The following is a 21,710-nucleotide window of genomic DNA, read 5'->3' on the forward strand; positions in this document are numbered from 1 at the left end:
CATACATCTGGCCTTTTATTCTACGTAGATATGGAAAGGAATGCTGCTTTAACTTGTTTACCAGTGTAGGTCATCATAAATAGGAGGCGCCATGTGCTCGTGGTAAGCAGCAAATGTTACCCTCCTGCCAGAGGAAGGCATGACTGTGGTAAATTACCACTTTGCCTATATATTATCCATGCACCAGCCATGCCACTAGGTACAGTGACAGGGCACCTTTAAATCGATTCCTCTTGTGCACTGTAATAGCACTGCTTATAACCATTAGCTTCTGTTTACAGTGCCAGGGGAGCTTCAGGTTAACCACGTTTGTGTATAGCAGCACAGCAGCTTTAAATTATTCACCTGAGCGCATATAGCGGAGCAGGGCAGCTTTAAATATGTATGTATTTGCATTAATTGGTTAAGGCAAGACGGTACTGCGAACAGTAACAGAATTGCCCCAAACAAATCTGGAAAAAAGCTGAATGTGCATTTACTGCGCATTCAGCATTGACCAAAAAAAACGAATGCCAAACAGGGGGAGAAGGAGTTAAAGGGATGTCCCCCGCACCCTCTGTTTTGCATTATGGGCTTCGGGGGTTGTGGAGGTCTCCCCCGCTTTCATGACATTGGGAGCAGGGAACAATAAAGAAAAAAGGATAAAAATAGAAAAAAGCACCCAGCAACGTCAGCTCAGCGCACGTTAGTGGGAGGGAACTGACGCTGCAGGGGTAAAGGAGAGACAGCGGGCAATCCCAGAGGTAAGAATTAATTCCAAACATATCAGCCATCTCCTCTTTTGTTTTGCGTAAATCACCCCGAGTGGGACAAGTATGCCCAGACGTGGGTCCCGTGCCTGCTGGGCCTATAAACCCACGATACTCCTCACTGATGAGGCCCAAATAGGCCCAAACAAGTTTGGCGATGCTTGTGGTCTCGTGCAGAAGGGATGTGACCAAGCATTTAGGGCTGGACTACCCCCTTTGAGGCGGGACCAAGCCTGATTAGCAAATGGCCGGTCCCCTTTGGTAACGGCTTGGCAGGCGAAGAATGATGGTCTGGAGGGTTGCCTAGAGCAGTGCCAGAGGTTAAGATCAATTCCAAACCTTCCAGCCATCACCTCTTTTGTTTTACTGCCTGGGTTCCATCTATGAACAAGGAGCAGTGCTACGTTTTACAGGTGATCTAAGTGCTGGAGAAGTGCTTAATACTCACCCTCTGAGAAGTTCTCAGAGTGAGAAATTGCCATTCCTAGTTCATTCAAGTGCGAAAACAAGGTCCCCCTTTCATGATTACATGTGGTGGCATGGTCCACCCTCCTGTGCTTTAGAGTTACATGCAGTGCCAACCACGAGTGAGAGGTCCGTGGAGCCTGATTGTCCTCCTACAGGACTATAAGAGTGATTTTCCCAAGGTTCATATTAGGTGCGATGCATTGCCCACCCTCCAAGCCCATGCAATATCTGGCCCACTGTCAGGATTGTCAATGCTCAGTGTTTCCCTTAGCCATCCAGGACACTGCTCACTGCAATGTTCTGAGTACCCCTGGGACTGTTCTGTTGTTTCTAACTTGTTTCTTATTTGTGTTTGTGTTATGATGGCATTGCAGCCCCAGGGGTGAGATTATTGTCGGTTACTCTTGTTATGCACCCTCAGGTTTGTGCCAAGCCCATAACTTGGGTCTAGGTTTATAACACCCGTCACCACCCTTTCCCGCTGGGCTCAGTGTGAAATTACAACATTGGAATGTTGGCAGTTCTACTACAGAGGGTAATAATGTGGTGTTATGTACCCGTTCCACGGCAACACCGGGGGGGGCAACGGCCCGTGGCCCCCCAGTTCATATACACCCGGCTGGGCTGAACTGCAGTAAGGTGTGCCTGGCAGTAGTGTGCCTCCAGAGAGACTGGATGTGGGTAACTGAATGTTAGTAAAGCATGACAGCACATACTGGTCTAGTGAGTTTGAGGACGTTTGAGAGGGAAGAGAGACCTGGGACTGCTGGGGCCTAGAAAGGGATTCAGGGGGAGCCAGAGAGAAGGGCAGTCATATTTCAGGCGAGGTGTGGATTGATCATTGTCACTGGGCCAGGGGGTTTCCTCTTGGAAATCCTTAGCTTCACCCAACCGTAGGTGGGAGGGGGTGTAAACACAGAGCGACAGAACGACCATCACAGTATGCAGCTCCCAGAATAAAGCAACAGATCATGGGCGGGGGGGGGGGCTAGTTAATGATATGATATGATAGGTTATTTATAACGTGCTTAATACCCAGAGGTGTCTAAGCGCGGACGCGGGGATCAAACTTGTGGTGCTCCTTGTCGTCTTGCTTCCGAGGCGAGCGTGTTGCCCCTGAGCTACCCTCCCGACTTAATGTGTTTAGGCATAGATGAAGACCCCAGTAAGGGCTGTGATGCCTTTATTCTAGGAAGACTGGACTAGTTGACTGCTGGTGCTGTTTGGTGGGGAAGTGACCTTGGTCTGAAGCGCAGTGGTGCAAATGGGAGCATGAAGCCTGAAAATGGGGTTCTCCTGTGCCCCCAATGGATAGTTTAAGCTGTTGGGGCACTGCATAAAACATTTAGAGAGTTTGGCAGTGACTAGTCTTAGTCCCTGATGCACACCCCACAGGTGAGTGTGAGTGTGAGTGTGAGAGAGAGAGAATATATATGAATATATATGGGATACATTACTCACCGTAATCGTATTTCTGATGCTTGTATCTGCTTAGATTCACATGCTGTGCATAGGCCGACATCTAGTGGAAGCTGCGGAGTATTACAGTTTGTTTTTCGAAAGTCGAAAATGGGCGTCGACACAGGCGTGCCAGTAATACTATCCCTAGTGTGACGTCCACTGTACCCAAGATCCCTCACGCGTCTAGGATCCTCAGATTGTATTTTTTCTGACATGAGGAAGCATGAGGAGTAGCGTGAGTACAGATAATCCAAGCAGATAGACAGAAAGGTAAGACTACAAGTAATCATGCGTCTTCTCTCGGAGTGGAGGAAGGGTGGGTCGCATGTGAATCTAAGCAGATACAAGCATCAGAAATACGATTACGGTGAGTAATGTATCCCTTCTGAGGCTTGTGGAATCTGCTTAGATCACATGCTGTGCATAGATTAGCGAGCAGTACCAGAAGAAGGAGGTGGGATGTGAGAAGGGTCATGAGCAAACAGGTGTCTTAGAACCGCTTGTCCCACTTGTGTATCTGTCTTGGAATGAGTGTCAATGCAGTAATGCTGAGTAAAAGTGTGAATAGAGCTCCAAGTAGCTGCTTTGCAAATGGTGTCGAGGGGAACATTTGCAATGAAAGCCAGAGTGGCACCAATGCCTCTAGTAGAGTGGGCCCTTGGCGTAAAAGGCAGAGTCTTTTCAGAAAGAGAGTAACACAGCTGTATACAGTTGATAATCCACTTCGAGATAGCGCCCTTAGAGACGCGATCCCCCTCTCTGCCTGTAGCTACGGAGACAAACAGTTGATCTGTTTTCCTTAGCGGTCTGGTTTTATTTACATAGTATAGGACCGCCCTACGCACATCTAGGGTGTGTAGTTTCACCTCAGCCGAGCTTTGCGGGTTTTGGAAGAAAGCCGGAAGCTCGATGGACTGGTTTACATGGAACTTGGATATGAATTTAGGTGAGAACCTAGGGTGTGTGCGTAAAACCAGTTTGTCCTTGTGGATAGTAAAGAAAGGATCCTGCACTGACAGAGCCTGAATTTCACTGACCCTTCTTATGGAGGTAATGGCTACTAAGAAGGCCGTTTTATAAGTCAGGTGTTTGAGACTACTTTTATGCATGGGTTCGAATGGGGGTCCCATGAGCTTAGCTAGCACCACGTTGAGGTCCCATCCTGGCGGTGGGTTCGAAATAGGAGGGTGAAGTCTCTTTACTCCTTCCATGAAGGCTTTAACCACTGGTACTTTCCACCACGAGACCTTGTTATGGGATGTGGTGTAAGCCGAGAGGGCTGCCAGGTGTACTTTCAGCGAGTTAAAAACCAACCCTGCATCCAGCAGGTGGAGCATGTATGTCACAACGTTGGAAGGAGTGCAATCAACCGGGTTGATTTGTTTATTCTGGCACCAGATAACGAATCTTTTCCACTTATCAAAGTAACAGTGCCTTGTATTTGGTTTCCTGGACTCCTTTAGAATGTCCATACACCTCTGTGGTAATTTGAGATGTCCAAACTCTATGACTTCAGGAGCCATGCTGCTAGGTTCATAGAGTTGGGTTCCTGATGCACTGTTTGACCCTGTTGCTGGGACAGTAGGTTGTACCAGGCTGGGAGTCTGATGGGCTCGCACACCGCCATCCTGCGTAGGTGTGGAAACCATGGTTGTCTCGCCCACATGGGAGCAACTAGGATGAGCGTCATCGATTCCTTGTTCATCTTGTACACCACCTTCCTGATGAGAGGAGTTGGTGGAAAAGCGTACGCAAACATCCCTGACCAGTTCATCCACAGGGCATTCCCTTGGGAGTCCGGCTGGGGGAACCTGGATGCAAATCCTGGGCATTGTTTGTTTTCGCTTGTGGCGAATAGGTCTATAGTGGGGAAACCCCACTGAGAGAAGAGATCTTCTACTACGTTTCTGTGAAGGACCCATTCGTGTTCTTCTGGGAGGGAGTCTCTGCTTAGAGCATCCGCTAGGGAATTGAGCTCCCCTGGAACATGTTGCGATGACAGGAAGATGTTCCGTCTGAGTGCCCATATCCATATTTTCTGGGCAAGCTTGGACAGATTTGGCGAACGAGTCCCCCCTTGCTTGTTCAGATAGAACATGGCTGTCGTGCTGTCCGTCCTGATCTGCACCGACAAGTTCAGTAGATGGGGCTCGAACGCCTTTAGCGCTCGGAATACTGCCAGAAGCTCTAGCAGATTGATGTGGTTCTTGGCTACTGAGTGAGACCAGAGACCCTGAGCTGTGTGGTGGAGATGGTGAGCTCCCCACCCAGTCAGGCATGCATCTGTAGTCACCACGGCTTGTACTTCGGGATCGTAAAAGGGTTTCCCCTTTGCGAGATTCTCTCTTGTCCACCAGTGTAGGCTCTGTACGAGTGTTGGCGAAACGACCACTAGATCGTCCCACTGACCACTTGCCTGAGACCACTGTTTCGCCAACCATTCCTGCATGGGACGCATGCGCAGACGCGCGTGGGGGACCAGGTAAATGCATGACGCCATCATGCCCAGTAACCGCATAGCTTTGCGTACTGTTATCTGTTGACCTGACTGATAATGCGGAATTTGCAGAAGTATATTCCGAATTCTCTCTTCCGAAGGGAAGGTCAATCCTTTCTGAGTATCTAGGATAGCTCCTAGAAACTGTTTTGAGGTGCTTGGCACCAGACTTGACTTTTTCTCGTTGATAGAGAAGCCTAATTCGTGGAGGAGGTCGATAGTCCTCTGAATGTTTGACCTGCAAATTCCTGGGGTTTCCCCCGTTATGAGCCCGTCGTCCAGATAAGGGTACACCGGGATTGCCTCCCTGCGTAGGTGTGCAGCTGCCACCGCCAGTACCTTGGTGAATACCCTTGGTGCTGAAGCTATCCCGAAGGGCAGTACCTTGAATTGGTAGTGGCGACTGTCCACCTTGAAGCGCAAGTACTTTCTGTGCGCTGGGAGCATGGAAATATGAAAATAAGCATCTTTCATATCCAAGGTTGCCATGTAATCCCCCTTTTTTAGGAGGGGGATTACCTCTTGTAGCGTGGTCATACGGAATTTTTGGGGCTTGACATACTTGTTGGCAGGCCGTAAGTCCAATACTGGGCGCATTGTCAAATCTTTCTTTGGCACAAGGAAGTAAGTTGAATAGATACCCTTGTTTACCTGGTGTCCTGGGACGAGTTCTATCGCGTCCTTTTCTAGCAGAATGGCGATCTCCTCGAGAAGGATCCTTTGATGCTCTAGGGAGTGCACTCTTTGTCGTGGAGGATGATTCCGGGGACGCTGCAGTAGTTCTATACAATATCCTGCGGATACTGTTGACAGCACCCATCTGTCTGAGGTGATCCCTTCCCAAGCCTGGGTGAAGGTGGAAATGCGTCCCCCTACTGGGGTTGCGTGACAAGGGACCCTGAACTGAGCGTCACTGTTTTGGTGGAGGCGTGCCACCTCCCTTGTTGGGGCTGCCTCTGCCTCTTCCACGACCTCTCTTGTTACCCCTGCCGTAACTCTGTGTAGACTGCTGGTTGTTATTCCATTGTGTACCCTGTCCCTGGGCATAGTTGCCTCTTTGTGAATTTTGGCCGCGTGGGCGACGAAAATTACTGTTCCCCCTCTGGTTAGGGGGTTTGTTGGTAAGCTGGCCAAGGGATTTGAGAGTCTCATATTCATCTTTGGCATTTTTAAGTGCGTCTTCGACCGCTTTCCCAAACAATAGGTCGGGTTCCACTGGCTTGTCTATTAAAGAAGCCTGGGTTTCTGTCTTGAATCCCGACTGCCGTAACCACGCATGTCTCTTGATAACAGTACCTTCTGCTATCAATCTCCCTGCGTTGTCAGCGGCGTCGAAAGTTGCTTTTAAAATGCAACCAGACACGGCTCTCCCCTCTGCCGAGATCCGAGCCAGCTGGCCCTTTAACGGTTCTGGAGCAGAGGCAATGAGCGCCGCGACTTCTTCCCATTGATGGCAATTGTAACTAGCCAACAGGGTGGTGGAATTCGCAATCCTTGCTTGGTAGGCGGACGTTGAGGCTACCTTCCTGCCAAACCCGTAAAGTTTTTTGCTCTCCTTGTCGGGAGGAGCTTCTGATGAAGATAAGGGCGTGCCAGCCCTTTTTCTAGTGTTGGTAACCACTAGGGAATCTGGTTTAAGATGTCCCCTTATATACAGGGGGTCAGACTGGGCTGCCCGGAAAATCTTTTCAATTCTGGGGTTGACAGCTCTGGTGAGGTTAGGATTCACCAGGGAAGGATCTATTCTTCGTTGGATGGACTTGAGGATAGGGATGGTCTGAGCGACCGGTCTCCTCTCTCCTACAAACTCCTCCGCGAAGTCCCTTTCCTCCTGTACACCGTGGGTGTCGATGTGGAAATGTTCCGCTGCTCGAGCGAGAACCTCGTTAAGGAGCGGCTGGTTATCAACTGGAGAGTCGGTAACTGGGGCTTCGCTTTGTACTGGGGAATCTACTCTGTAAATTTCCTGCTCATTTTCTCCCTCCTCCAGGTCCTCATCCTCTGCATAGTAATCTGTCCCGGTTTGTTCTTCCATAATTTCAAACTCCTGGTCCTCTTCAGGGAAAACTTGTCCCTGGTAACTGGGGAGTGGAGTAGAATATGGAGTGGAGTAAGGCTGAACCTCGAAGGGTTCAGGTCTTTCGAATCGGGGCTTTTTACTTAGCGGGATAGGATCGGAGGAGCCTTAGGGTGTGGGCCCTTGAGGGTTATATGAAAGAAAATGTTCTGGGTTCTTATCATAAAAATCAGCCAAGGAAGACATCCTAGACATAACCCTGTCTATGTCTTCACTGGACCATTCCCTGGAACAGGGTATTACTTTAGTAGGTGATGATTTATGGGACTTTTCAAGGGTAGACTTGTGTTTGCTTGTCTGCCTAGGGTGAGAGGATGGCTTTACAGGAGTGGAAGGCTGTGCTTTCCGCTGTTTCCCCCCCTCCCCGTGCGTGGAAAAATGTTTTCCCTGTCCCTTGGAGAGACTATCGACGCCTGGCGCCGAGGGTCTGGAGAGGTATCTGTGTGCTTTGGGCGTGGGGCCTCACTGGTGTTAACCGCGGTCTCGGTATCTTGGAGTGCGGCCTGGGGGTGGAAGTCGTCTTCGTCTCCCGACGATCGAACTTCCGTTAATGTGTGTAGCGAGGCACTCTTGGCAAGAGTGGATGATTGCCTTGCGTCGTGAGGTGATCTCGATCGAGAGCGCCCAGAGGACACCGAGTCGGACCGTTCTTTTTGTGCCTCTCTCCGGGAAGTCGACGTCGTCGAGGTCCGGTTGGTCTTAGTGTGTTTAGTGTGTGTTAGGTGTGTAGCGCTTGCGTCGCCGGGGGTCTTCCCCATAGCCGCCCTGCCGGACGACCTTCCGAGGTCGGGGACCTGCGCTCGCCGGCTGTCTTTCGACGCCATAATGCCCTCGCCGTCCGAAAGTACGGCGTCGCTGCCATCGCTGAAGGCGCCCTCCGCTGCCATGGCCTCCTGCCTGGCGTGGTGGGCCCAACGCTTTGTCGAACGGTCCTTAAGTGTCTTAGGTTTAAACCTACTACACGCTCTGCAGTTCGCTTCGGGGTGATCCCTCGGCAAGCAGAGATTGCACGTGGCGTGCCTGTCGACCCAAGGGTATTTGCGATTGCACTTGGGGCAGAATTGAAAAGGGGTACCCTCCATACGCACCTTAAGGCAGCGGGCTGCTAAGTGTAGGAATATATAAAATGTAACTATATATCAAGAGTGAAGAGTATGTACCACCCCCCACTCTCCCTACTTGTAAGGGCCGAGGCCAGCGGCCTACTAGGCCCGGGCCGAGGCCAGCGGCCTTCCGAGGCCCAGATCCGTCGTGCAGCAGTCGACGGTCGATGACTTCTCCAGCCGTCGTCGAGGTCGAGGGTCGACGTTGGGGTGGGGAAGGGAATGAATAAGAATTATAATTATAATAACAGCAAAAGTATGGCTAAGGCCAGGGAACTCCGCAAGATGCTTCCGACCAGTATGGCGGAAAAAAACAATCTGAGGATCCTAGACGCGTGAGGGATCTTGGGTACAGTGGACGTCACACTAGGGATAGTATTACTGGCACGCCTGTGTCGACGCCCATTTTCGACTTTCGAAAAACAAACTGTAATACTCCGCAGCTTCCACTAGATGTCGGCCTATGCACAGCATGTGATCTAAGCAGATTCCACAAGCCTCAGAAATATATATATATATCTGTTTGCTCCTCGGGAATCAGATGTGTGACTTAGAATAATTATATATTTGCTGTTCATCCTTAACGGTGGCAGGCAGGTTTAATTTCTGTGATTAGCACAGTTTATGGAAATAGGTTTCCCCACCGGCACTCAACATACATTTGTGGGGTTGTAGGAGTAAGGTTTGATCACCTTAACAGGTGTCAGGTACTTCTGTGCAGGAGAAAGAATGAAGTCAAGTCTGATGGTGCCAGCGTTCCAGATATCTACTCATAGCGGCATACGGAGGTGGGTAAGGGGCAGAATTCAAAGGAGACTATGAGAAAACAAGACTAGGGATCCCTTTATTTTCCCTGTCCCTAAGGAGCCAACAAGATGTCCAGATTCCCGATGGCCAGTCTCTGTTTATTACGAAGTCAATATTATTTCGGTATGCCCATGGAGAGTACATTGTCCATCGTTGCCAGCATTATAATGTCTGATTCATCATTGGTACCTCCAAAAAATCCTACCTCAGGTAAAGAAAAGACTTGGTACACACTTCAAGGATTGATGTTTTACAAATGAGTGTGAGCTGCCACAAAATATTACAGGGGCCTATCGTCTATATGCATGTCCATTTCGTGTTGTACGGGTATATGCAGGTAGTGCCGCAATCCGTCAAAGTGAAACAGGAGTGGGACACGGGGCACCTCATTGTGCCCGCCTTGCGGCTCTGAGCCATAAACCCAGCTCATCTCAGGGATCCACCACTGTTCTACCATCAGCCCTAATGACACCTGACAGGCCTTAAGTAAACGTCACTTGACTAACAGGCAGCCCTTCAGATCCCCTTCCCCTCCAGAATTGTGAAGTAGTCTTTGCAAGCGCTCGCTCCACTGATGGTTAATAGGATTAATCTTGCTTTTGAGAAGGGATGCGTATCTGATTCCAAAACAAACCTGGTCGTTCCCCTACAAGAAAGTCTTAATGAGATCCATCGTTGTGTTCTAATTACAGACACATCCCAAATGTTTCTTTCCAGTTAAAGATTTTTATTGAGGTTAATTTCAATAGCACTAAATTCCTAGAAACACTTGCGTACCGGCGCTTTATAAATGCCATATCATATCAAAGAACTGGGAACCACAAAGCAGATGGCAAAAAATACAAGAATGCAATAGATTTCAATTTTTTGTGAAAGGTGAAGACATCCTTAGACAAAGCATTCCAAAACTTTGCAATGTGGACCTGGAAGATGCAGCCCACAACCTTCTTCCGACTAAAATGAGGATCTGAGATCAGATGTTTAATCCCTAGAGCAAATATTTCTTCTAAGAACATATTCTTTCACTGTGCCCTAGTGCAGGCCCGTACAAAACGCGATAGGCCCAGGGGAGAGCTTTCAAAGGTGATCAGAGGTTCCGCGGGCAGCCATTGAAATCTCATCGGAACAGGAGAACTATCTGTACGCTAGGGAGTGGTGGTTACATCCTGGAGGACAATTAAAGATATTTCTATTAGCTCCAAGAAAGAGGATGTTACTATAGTCCAGATGGTATCAATTCCAGCTCAGGTGATAGTAGCTCAATTGAACTCAGATAAAAATAGTCTGCTTTGACACAATGTCATTAGATGGTAAGATGAGGAGCCAATTATCACTTTGGTGAAGACAAAGTTGTATCAAGAATAACACCTAGATAGTTCACTTTGTCCAGAGTGCTTATTTTTGATTGTGAGAAAGAAGTATAAGGGTACAGTATTTTAACCTTATCCTCAAGGAGGTCTGTCGTGAGAAGAAGAATTTAAATTTGTGTCTAATCCAACACTCTTTTCTCTATAACATTAAAGAGGGACTGAATGTGATTTGTGTATTCTGAGGGGTTTCCGTGACTGGAACCTGCCTATCATTTGTGTAGTAATGAAATGGCCCCCATTCTCTTATCAAGATATCATGGAGGGGATTCAAATAACCATTGAACCATGTTGGCCACAAAGGTCCTGTAGGGCCTCACATTCTATGAGCACAGAACGTGACCCACGAGGACCATTTTTCATAGTAGAAGTTCTGTCGTGAAGAATAGAGAGGCCAGTTTTTGGCTGAGGCATCAATTCTAATCTCTGAAATTAATTGGAGGGATCGAGTGGTTACCTTTGTCAAAGGTAGCCGATAGATCCAGTAGCACAAGCATGCTGGACCAACCAACCTCCACAACACAATGCAGGTTTTGCATACATTATGGACAAAGTAGCTTCTCCCAGCAGAATGGCTATATTGAATGGCTGCAAGCAGCCAGGCCTTAGGCCAACCAGAGGAATGGACACTTCTCTATTGGGAGATAGGGAAAATAGGCTGCAGCCCTTCGAGGTCGCTGTATCTAGCATCCTGATGCTGCTGCCTGCTGGATCCTCCAGCCTCCTGCCTGTCTAGTAGTGAAATAAACAAAAAGCAGGTAGCCCCTTCAAATCCCTGCTTACCAGGATATTATCACGCATGCAACTAGTTGCATATGAGTCCCCTACCAGAATGCATGGTCCCACAGGGAACCAGCATGTTTCCAACTCTCTTCAATGCCTCTATTACGCCCCTCCACAATCTGTTGGCAAGGGAGTGAATGTTGTTTTCGGAATTATGCAGGCTCTGTTTGAAACAGTAAGACTGAACTCCTCTCACTAGCCTCAATGGTTTGGGTCTATTTGACGTAAAACATTTGACCTAATCACATTTGATCAAATTTATTTGACCTTTTTTCAGTCTAAAATGCGGGGGGAGACCCCCTGCAACTCACCCCTCTCGATTCGCCTCTCAACCCAATCTATACCCTTACCTACCCCCATATTTGTATTCAATTGAATTTGACCTAAGAAAATGTCAAACAAAATTTGATCAAATGTTTTAGGTCAAAGGTTTTTAGGTCAATTATGCTAATACCACCACATACCACCTGAAGGCAAAGCGGAATTCTCTCTATTCGTGCAGTCCTAGATATGACCCCAGGATGAAGTAACATTTCTTGACGATTCTTTGATGCCAGTGTTAGTTCACCATCTTCTAAATAATGCAAGTCCATCTGCCCTTATCAGAACCCATTTGTGAGAACTATCACCCGGCCTATCATTGGGGCTAACCTCGTTTATGGCAATATCCCTTTTCTTGGTACCTTCCTCATCATCTCCAGATACTGTAGAACATTGCTGCCAGGATAGTGACTAACACCCACCATTGGGCTTGTATCACCCAATTTAAAAAGGGTGCATTGGCTGCCCATCAATGTGTGAATAACATTTAAAGAACTTACACTGACATATAGGGCCTTACTCTTAACTGTCTTCGTTATAAAATAAGATTGTGTACTTGAGAATTATGTTATAGTCCTGATGAAGGGCACTTATCCAATGCACCACATTTGGTAACTAGATGGCCGAAACACACTGTCGACCTTCTTACACAGCAACCAGCAGGCCCTAGATAACAGGCCCTAGATAACAAAGAAAATGAACTGGAAATTAGACACTGAAATTCAACAGTGTCTAGATTGTGTGTCTTAGAAAAGTTTTATGTCTGTTTTTACTGTATAATTTGTGTGCACAGGGCCTCCCGCACCTATACCCACTTGCAAAACAACACTCACAGATGTCAGTTCCTCCTGGTTCTGAACCTATCCACTCACCCTATCCTCACTAACCTCCCTAGTGCCCATCTCTTGCAGAGCCACGCGATTGCCTGGAGAATACTTGTGGGTGGTAGGAGTGTGCGGTATAAATGAACATAACATAACATATAAAACATACATCACCACCCAACTGAAAGTGGTACTCTTTTATCAACCTTAGACGAAAGACTGAGTTTGGCACTGCCGGGATTCGAACCTGCGCAGGCTCTGCAGGGATGACAAAGCAAGTGTTCTACTCGCTGTGCTATCGAACCTACATATCAAAATGACTAGAACCACCTTGTCTCTGTCTTGAGAAATGGCAAAACCTGTTGACTAGTGGAATAAATCGCCAGCCATGGTGAAGAATTAAGCTTGAGCACAGACTTTACTGGTGATGGCACACAGGTCCTGGCCTGGGGCGCGAGGGTTCACGCGGTACGGCATAAGGAATGGTTGCTCCCGGACAGTGGTGGTGCAGGAGTCTGCAACCTGTGGGCTTCCAGATGCTTTGGGCTACGCCTTCCACGAACCCTGCATGATTGACCGTGCTGGCTAGGGCTGACGGGAGTTGTAGTCCAAAGGTTCTCGAGAGCCAAAGGTTGTAGGCGCATGCCCTCGTGCTTGGTGGCCTACCCTAGTGATTGATCAGAACGGCACACAGACTTTGCTGTGGGTAGTGGCACACTTGAACTATCCTGGCAATGAAAGCTCTTTGGCGATGCATTTGGCACTGGTGACCTACTCCAGTGAGTCGATACACCTATAACCTGCGCTGAAGAAGTTAGGGTCATAAATGACACTATCGTGCTTCCATCTGCACTTCTTTGTATGCTCAAAATATAATAAGCAAAACGGTCTGGTATTCTGCGGCCCTGTATAATCATATTACGGAGGCGTGTGCAATGGGGGACGCCTTTGAGAAACCTCTACTTTTTCTGTTTCTCCAGAGGGAACCAGTGGACCTCTAAAGAAGTCAGCTCCGATTGCACTTCTAACAAATCAACTTTTACAGCTTTTCTTTTTGATCAAAGCCCCTAAACAAAGGCGGGGACATCAAGAAGCAGTACCAATTAAAACGTGAACACATTTGATCATTTGCTATGCGGCACACCTCGCCAAATCACAAGGCTTCTGGCTGGGCCAAGTTCCAATCCGATAGGAAGTGAAGCAGGTGAAACAGAGCTGCTCACAATGGAAGTGTTTACTCATGCCAAGAGGATGGTGTAATGTCCAGGCGCGTGAATGATATCAGATGGAAAATGCCCACATCAAGCATTACTTGAAAGCAAAAGCCAATAAAAGAATGTGCGCTGTAGCAGTGCAGCGGGCCCTAATTGGAAATGACCTGGAGGCAGTGTTGTTATTACCTGGCTACACAAAAACGCGAGAGCTCTGATGTCTAAGGCGTCCCTTCTGGCAGCTTCACCCAAGTTGTATTGTTAGTTTTCGTATCAGTGTTTTCCCACTGCTGCATTAACAGTGGTGTGCATGGTATTGCCTGTGAGGGCGTTTCCATTCAGCTTGGGGTGCAGATCCACAATCCCTTCGTAAAGCTACCAGATTTCTGTCCCCAACACCACCCCATATGTGGGCTTCGTGCACCGTCCCAGCGGATTCTTCAGCATGCTTTAAACTGTTCAGCCTTGCCCTCTTCAGCAACCCTTCTCCCCCACAGGTCTGTCACTGCTGCATTCACCCAGGCACCCCACAGCTGCCTACACACAAGTTTTTCAAACCTCTGCGTCAATAATGGCTCTCCTGGGGTGGTGGAGCGATGCAGGAAATCCCTACTGCTGTCTCGTCTTTCTAGTCATGCCTCCACTCCTCCACGCCTGTTTGCAAGGACACATTAACAATGTGATCCGACGCATCCAGACATCGAAAAATTTGCAGTAATGAGTTGGACCACTGACGCAAACATAGCGATGGAAGAACTATTCACAGTCGAAGGAACTCCCGATTGATCTAACCAGTGGTTGCAGAAACCAGATGGAAAAGATTGTTCCAGAACAATTGATGCGTCCCTCAGGGCTCTATCCTATTGCCATGGCTCTTTATTCTCTACTAATTTCCAGTGGTATGCTGACGACACACAGCTCTCCTTTAAGCTTCCATCCTTATACTCTCCTTCCTCTCTCATGCCTGACTGCTGGCCAGGCGTGGTGCTCTGCCAATGATCTCTGCCTTAATGCCAGTAAGCCTTTGTGCTACACCTCACTCTCTGGCCACCCCCCTTGAGACCCCTCCCCTCACCCTCTGGTGAGGCAAAAAACCTTGGGGTCATCTTTGACTCCTCTCTCTTTCTCTCCACACATCACGGACATTGCCAAAAGGTCAAACTTTCAGCTCCACCTCCTCAGAGGCATTCTCCCTTACCTCACCTTTCCCCAGAAGCTCAATGTCTCCAGAGCTCTAGTTCTCTCTAGGCTTGACTACTGCATCAGTCTCTTCCTCAATCTGACTCTTTCCTCCATTCGCCCCTTTCAACTAATCCAGAATAGGGCTGCAAGACTTATCCTTGGCCTCCAGCCCAGGGACTGCATCTCTGCAGCCCTAAAATCTCTCCACTGGCTCCCGGTGATCACAAGCATCAATTGCATCATCCACAAAGGGTGTCTGGGGCCTGAGACCTCTCCACATCCAGCTTTCTCTCTCTAAATACCTCCCTGCTAGAGTCCTGTAGCTCCAACTCTCAGCAGGTCAGATGCTTCTCCAAGTAGAGAGTGGGAGGTAGATCCCTTTCCTCGACAGGTTCCTCCCCCAAGAACAGCCTCCCTGCCCCCCTGAGACTTCAGCATGATCTTCTTGAGTTCCAGAATCTTCTCAAGACTTTCTTTTTCTCCTTTTCCTTCCCTCTCCCCCTCCTGTGCTAATGTCCCTCTGCTGCTGCAACTGGTGCCTGGTCCCTTCTGAGTCATACAGGGGCCAGACCAGTCTCCTGCAGCATCCTTACCAGCACTATGCCCTCCGACTCCCTTTCCGGGACTAGCTCCATTCTGGTATACCTGTCTATCACACTTATCTTCCCTTCCCCCTTTTCCCCTGGCACTTGCCCTCTTTGGCCCCCTTCAGCACTAGCTCACCCAGCTGAGCCTCCACTCCTGCACTTCACCTCTCCCTTCCCTGCCCCTTACTCCCCCCTCCCCTGCACTTGTCACCTTTGTCTTTGCACTTGCACAGTAGGATTGCTACAAGGCCAATATAACCATCATTGTTGTTTCCTTTTTCCTATGTGTTCCCTCCACCAACATTTATTTGTCTTGTGGTTCCTGGAAACACTTGTGAATAGGCGCCATACAAATGCCCAATAAAATAAAATAACATAAAAAGATGTTTACCTTGGCTACTGAAGATGCAAGTCCAGATTTACATATGTTTCCAAAATGTTTTTCTGTGTATGATAGATATATAGAGGTTTCTTTGGCACCAATGAAGCATTCTCAAGTTACTAAGTCAATCATTATTAGTTGGACAGAAATAGCAAAATCGGTTAGTTTTTCAAATCCTGAATGTTTTAACAGAATAGGTGATTTTAAGTGGGATACCTCATGCAATGACACTGCATTGCAGAATCACCAAACAATGTGTCTGGTTATGAGTGAGAAAGCCACCCGAAACCCTCCAAAATAAATACCAACATTTTACTTGAGCCAATGGGTGGTGGTGATGACTGGCATGTGACCTAGAAAATTGTAGAATGGCCAATAGATGGTCCTAAAGTGCTGGTGTGTATGAGTGCATGGAAAGAGGCAGCGACTATCAACCCAATCGATTGTACATTGGGCACTTACAAGTGGGGATCCTCCTACCCCCGGCACCTCTACTTGGCTACTAATATCAGAAATTAAATGTTATCATAAAACCATGCAAACATGTTTGATAAAGACATTGAAAAATTACATCTTATTTATCTAACAATAATTAAAAGGATAACATAACACACCACAAAGCACTGATATCAGAATAAGGACCTTTGTAGCTTTGTCATCTTAAAAACAACACTGTCGAAAAATGTCCCAAAGCATAACATGTTTGATTATGCGGTGCAATATACAACAGCTCAAATGCTGCTTTAATGGTATGGATGCTGCAATGTAAAAGAATAAAAAGGTTTTAACCAGATATATCACTCTGGCAACATATTAAGGCAAATAAATATAACTTGGATAATAGTTTGTATTGCACCCAGGCACCAGGGATATATTACCACTTTGTAAGACATTCAAGTCCATGCTCCAGTGACAGCTTTCACTAATAGATGCCTGTGAGGAATTGCCACCTGGCAAGGGTGTACATACCCTAGCCTTTTGGATTTGTATTAACTAATAAAATGATGTGGATAATTACATTTCAGGATGGGAAATCTGCTGTTCAGAACTCCCACACATAAGCTCCATGCCAAAAGCATTGTGCACACCTGTGCTATGTTGAAACATTGCCCTGATCTGCAGCACCTGCTCTCCAATGGCACAGAGCAGGTACACAAGTCACAGCTGCCCTCTTGACAGCTTCAGTGAGAGCCAAGTCTCTGCAACGCAGGGGTTGCATTTAAGCTATGTACCCTTTTTCCATAAACAACATAACTATGAGTTTGCTATCCTGGTTGCATGTTAAAATGTAAATATAAGCCATATCTGACTTTCAGCTATGGTGTTTGGCATCTATCATAATTATCCCAGCCACGTCAAATTGATATTAGACAGGTGTCAGCCCTGTGAGCCTAGTTCACCTCAGGAAGGGTTATGTGCATTCCACCCCAGCTAGTCTGTCTTTGCTGCTTTCAGCAAGAGTGTAGCAATGGTGTTGCCTCTCTTTCATCCTTTGTGAGGGTAGGTAACACCCTTCCCAGAAAGACATCCATTCCACAGGAAGCTGCCCTGACAACAGGAAACAAAGGGTGCTGCATACCAAAAGGGCATTTAATTCTATTGAAAAGGGAATGGCTTAGTGTAGAGAGATAGAGCTCCTTACAGCTGGAGGAAGGTTCCACCACCTTGCGTCTCTCTGCCTCTATCTTTCCTTCAAGTACACTTCCTGTAGCACGAAATACTTTGAGTGTGATGTCAGAAGGCAATTTCCACTTATTCAAAGAAAAGGGATTGGACCAATAAAGCGGGCTTGCTTTTGTCCAATCACCTGTAGACTTTTGCCTTTAAAACAAAGGGTCTGCAACTCCTTTTTTAATCATCCCTGGTCTTCAAACCGATTTCATTGAACCCTTTTGGGAGAGCAGTCCTTTCCAAAGTCCTTCAGTTGTGAGGGGAAGGCAGGTGTTCCAAGGTGTTCCCAGGGACAGGCAAGCTCTGTCCCCTAACCATCCCCAGGGACTATTGGGGGTGAACTGCTGCTGGAACAAGACCTACATCTCTGCCAACCGCACTGCTACCAAGGGCCTCCCTGTGCTAAGGAGCACCTGATAGCCAAGACAGCCAGTATTCCTGCAATTTTGTTGTTGAACCGCTACAAGCCATGATTTGAGTGTGTGCGACCCAGTCCAAACCATCAGGACCTTCCAGACATGCCTTTGGCATTCATCAACTTTTGAATCACAGATCCACCCGTTCAATCCACCTTGCCGCTGCACCCCGGCTCGAACAAAAAGCATTGCTGTCTTGCATTGCTCGAGCTAAAGTTTTAACTACCCATCTCTTCACATCACCATTGCAGTTTCAGTTAACAATCGCATCCTTTAATCCCCACCATCGTACTGACTCGCTTGTGCATCCTGTCACCAGCCCAGCTGTCATCAAACCTCAACCGCCAAACCGAACCTGGTGATCCTCATTATCCATATCACTTGCGGGGGCGTGGCTATCGAGCCATGGAGTAGACGTGTTTCCCAGGAAGCTCCTGCAGATCCTATACTAATCTGCATTAAAATATGCCAAATGCTGCCTGAGATCTTCAGAATTGGAAGCACGAGCATGGGAAGGTGTACTGTACACTGCCTGAAGGAAGCGCATATAATGGAACTAAGGGTCACATGAAACAGAGCCTTCCGAGATGTGGAGGCTCGCAGCTGGTGAAATTCAAATGGTGGACCTGCATAACAAAGGAATCGGACAATGCAGCAGCAGAAGCTACGGAACTCTCACTTAAGACCGCGCAGCGTACGAGCGGGGGATGAGAGCCGCACTCTGTGCTGAAAAAAAGGAGCAGCGATCCGAGATCTGCCTTGCCAAAAAGAGAATAGAGGTCTGCTGAAGGCCGTAGCAGTGGCAGAACCTGGGACGAATAAGCGAGCATCGGGGGAGAGACCACAAGACCTCATGAATGTTCGTGGACCTGCGAACGAAAACACACGTCCTACTGCCCTTTATTCTATTGTGCGGCGGGAGCCGGGTGTGCGCCCCGGAGGGGGGCACACAAGACGGAACTAAGCTCAAGGCGGCTCATGAGCCAGGCTTTGTGTGTAACGAACCGCGCTCGACCAGACCTCCCATTCACAGCAGCTGCAGGCGGATGCAGGGCTGCACGGTCGCGAGGACACATTGACAACAAGACACCGACCAGTTCTTACGATGTGAGGCACACGGGGAAAGCTGTCAGCTGAGACCCGAAGGAGCAGGCTGCATACCAGGATTACTACTGATGCCAGCTGAGACCTGCACACGATATGAAACTGTCTAGACACGCTGCCAAGATACACTGTAACAACCAAGCAATCGTGGCATAAGTGCTGGAATGAAAGCGGTTGTGCTCAGAATAAGACACGAGTACTGTCAAGTTAAGCAACATTAAATGGGACTGGAAGCCTGCAGTGCTAGAAGTAACGGGTAGGCCACTAGCAGTGCAGAGGTGAGACCTGTACTTGACTGTGGCACACTGTGAGAAAACGCAGGCAGTTGCCTTGCCGGTGATGTTGGATGTAAGATACAGGTCATAAGAATTACCCAACATTCCGAGGGGGCCCAGCAGCCTGCACATGCGCTGTATTGGCACCAACACTGGGATTCGAGACTCAGTCGAACACTCACCGGCCTGATGCAATGAGCAAGGTCCGAAGGGCATTTGAGTCCGTCTGTGTCCCCCCAGGGGCGGACAAAACCCTGATGCAAGAAGGACTGAGGGGACTCCAGGATAATCAGGGGAGACAGGCTGGGGAAGATGCCCCGTGAACTGTGAAGAAGTACCCTTAATAACAAGGAGCGCCCAGCTTTGGGCGAAATCTGACCAGTGACCCTTACATAAGCGAAGATGGCATCCAGACTGCCCAAAGTCAAAGAGAAGCAATCCACCTTGGAGGACTTTGCCAAGTCACCGCAGACGACAGAGGGGGCTAGCGGAAAGGGGCAGGGCACACAAGAAAGCGAGAAGATGGTGCTCAACAACCAGCAGATGTTGGATGCCATAGCTGAGCTAAAAGTATAATGGGAAAGTAAAATGGGCACTGCTATCTCGGATTTGAGGGCTGCGCTGGAGTTCAAAATAGACACAGTGAGTACAGATGTGAATTTGCTGCGACAAGATGTACAAGCGTTGGCCGAGCGCACAGGAACCCTGGAAAAGGAGATGAAAGCCAGCACAGGCACTTGCACGGCCAATGCAAGAGAAGTCCATGTGTTGCAACAACAGATGTGTAATCTCGAGAATAGAGACGAAGAAGTGGAAGGGCGTGCTCGCAGGAACAACGTGCGCATTGTGGGGCTTCCGGAAGGTCAGGAAGGATCTGATCCGACGGGCTATGTCGAAAACATGCTGCTTCAGGAGATATCAGGTGGAGCGCTAAGCCAAGGGTTTGCAGTTGAAAGGGCGCACAGGCCACAGTCAAGGAGGCCACCGCCGGGAGCCCCACCGCAGCCCATCATTGCCAATATCTTGAACTACAAAGACAGGGAGAAGGTCCTGGAGCACTTCCGCAAAGGGGGAACTATAAGCAGGGCGTCAGCTACCATCACTGCGTACCCTGACTATACACTCATGGTGCAGAGGCAACGCCTGAATTATGTGGCAGTAAAAAGGAAATTGCACGAGGCAGGCCACAGATATATGCTGTTGTATCCGGCAAAAATGAAGGTGTTCCATAGGAATAAAGCGTTATTTTTCGAGTCACCAGAGGATGTTACTACATGGCTGGACTCAAAGAACTGTCCGACGGGAGCGGAAGATCAGGAGAGTGTGACCGAAAAATGAACCGGAGCCTTGCCAGTGCCGCGCTGACGAACAAGCGAACAATATGAGAGATAAGTACGGGACATATAGTGACACTGGGACTGGATTATAGTAGATTGCATAAGGGATCGACAGGTTTGCTTATATGGTCCTGAACTGTAACGTGCTGCTAGCGCATAGCAGGAGGCAGCAGCAGGAGACACGCTACCATCCCCCTGGAGGTAGTTTAGTTGGGATACTGTTAGGGCGGTATCCCCCTGCTGAGTACCGAATATCGGTTGTACCGAGAAGAGGGCAAGATACGGGGTAGCCTGAGATCCAGGGATGGAGCTGGGCAACAGTTTGGGGAAGTTGGGTGGGGGGAGCAACAGTTGGGGTTGGGTAAGGTGGAGGGAGGGATGGGAGTTGGGGAGTTTGAAGGGATGTTACCGGGTCGAGCTTACACCTAGACACCATTACAAATGAAGCGGATGACTAGGGAGGGACAGGGGGGACAGGTTATGGATAAGATGGTGGACCTGAAGATAGCCACCTGGAATGTCAGAGGGCTTAATAGTTATTTGAAAAGAAACAACGTTATGATGTATTTGTAACGACAGAGAATTGATATCGCTCTACTACAGGAAACCCACCTTACGAAAGAGAAGCAAGAAATAGTGGGAAGGAAATGGAGAGGCACCACCATAGGAGCGACGTACTCAGCGTACGTCACATTTATAGCACCACATGTCCCCTTTAAGCTGTTATAATCCACCACAGAGCATGATACGGAGGATGGTACTGATAAAAGGCCTGGTGGAAAACAGAGAGCTGAGTATTATCAACATGTAAGCCCCGAACCAAGACACAGTGGGCTACTTCAAGACCTTGTATAGTAAGATCAGTCCGTACATGGGAGGGGCAGTCATATGGAGGGGGACTTCAATTGTACGGTGGACACCAAGGTGGATAGATCAGATAGTAAGATGGTGAGGCCAACCCCACCAGCCAAGGCCCTTGGAGCCCTACTGGCTGATTTTTATCTAGTAGATATATGGAGGATGCACCATCCACGGGACAGGCAATATTCACACTATGCGGCACCACAAGATTTACACACATGACCAGA

The 21,710-nt window shown here is 48.3% G+C and overlaps 1 protein-coding gene across 1 annotated transcript in view; it reads right to left on the bottom strand.

Moving 5' to 3' along the window:
• PSTPIP2 (proline-serine-threonine phosphatase interacting protein 2) overlaps positions 1 to 21,710 on the bottom strand; it is a 796,554-nt gene that overhangs the window by 509,323 nt on the left and 265,521 nt on the right. The window lies entirely within an intron of this gene.

The sequence above is a fragment of the Ambystoma mexicanum genome, chromosome 6p, assembly GCF_040938575.1.
Source record: "Ambystoma mexicanum isolate Mex_15411 chromosome 6p, UKY_AmexF1_1, whole genome shotgun sequence".
In the NCBI taxonomy this organism is placed as follows: Eukaryota; Metazoa; Chordata; class Amphibia; order Caudata; family Ambystomatidae; genus Ambystoma; species Ambystoma mexicanum.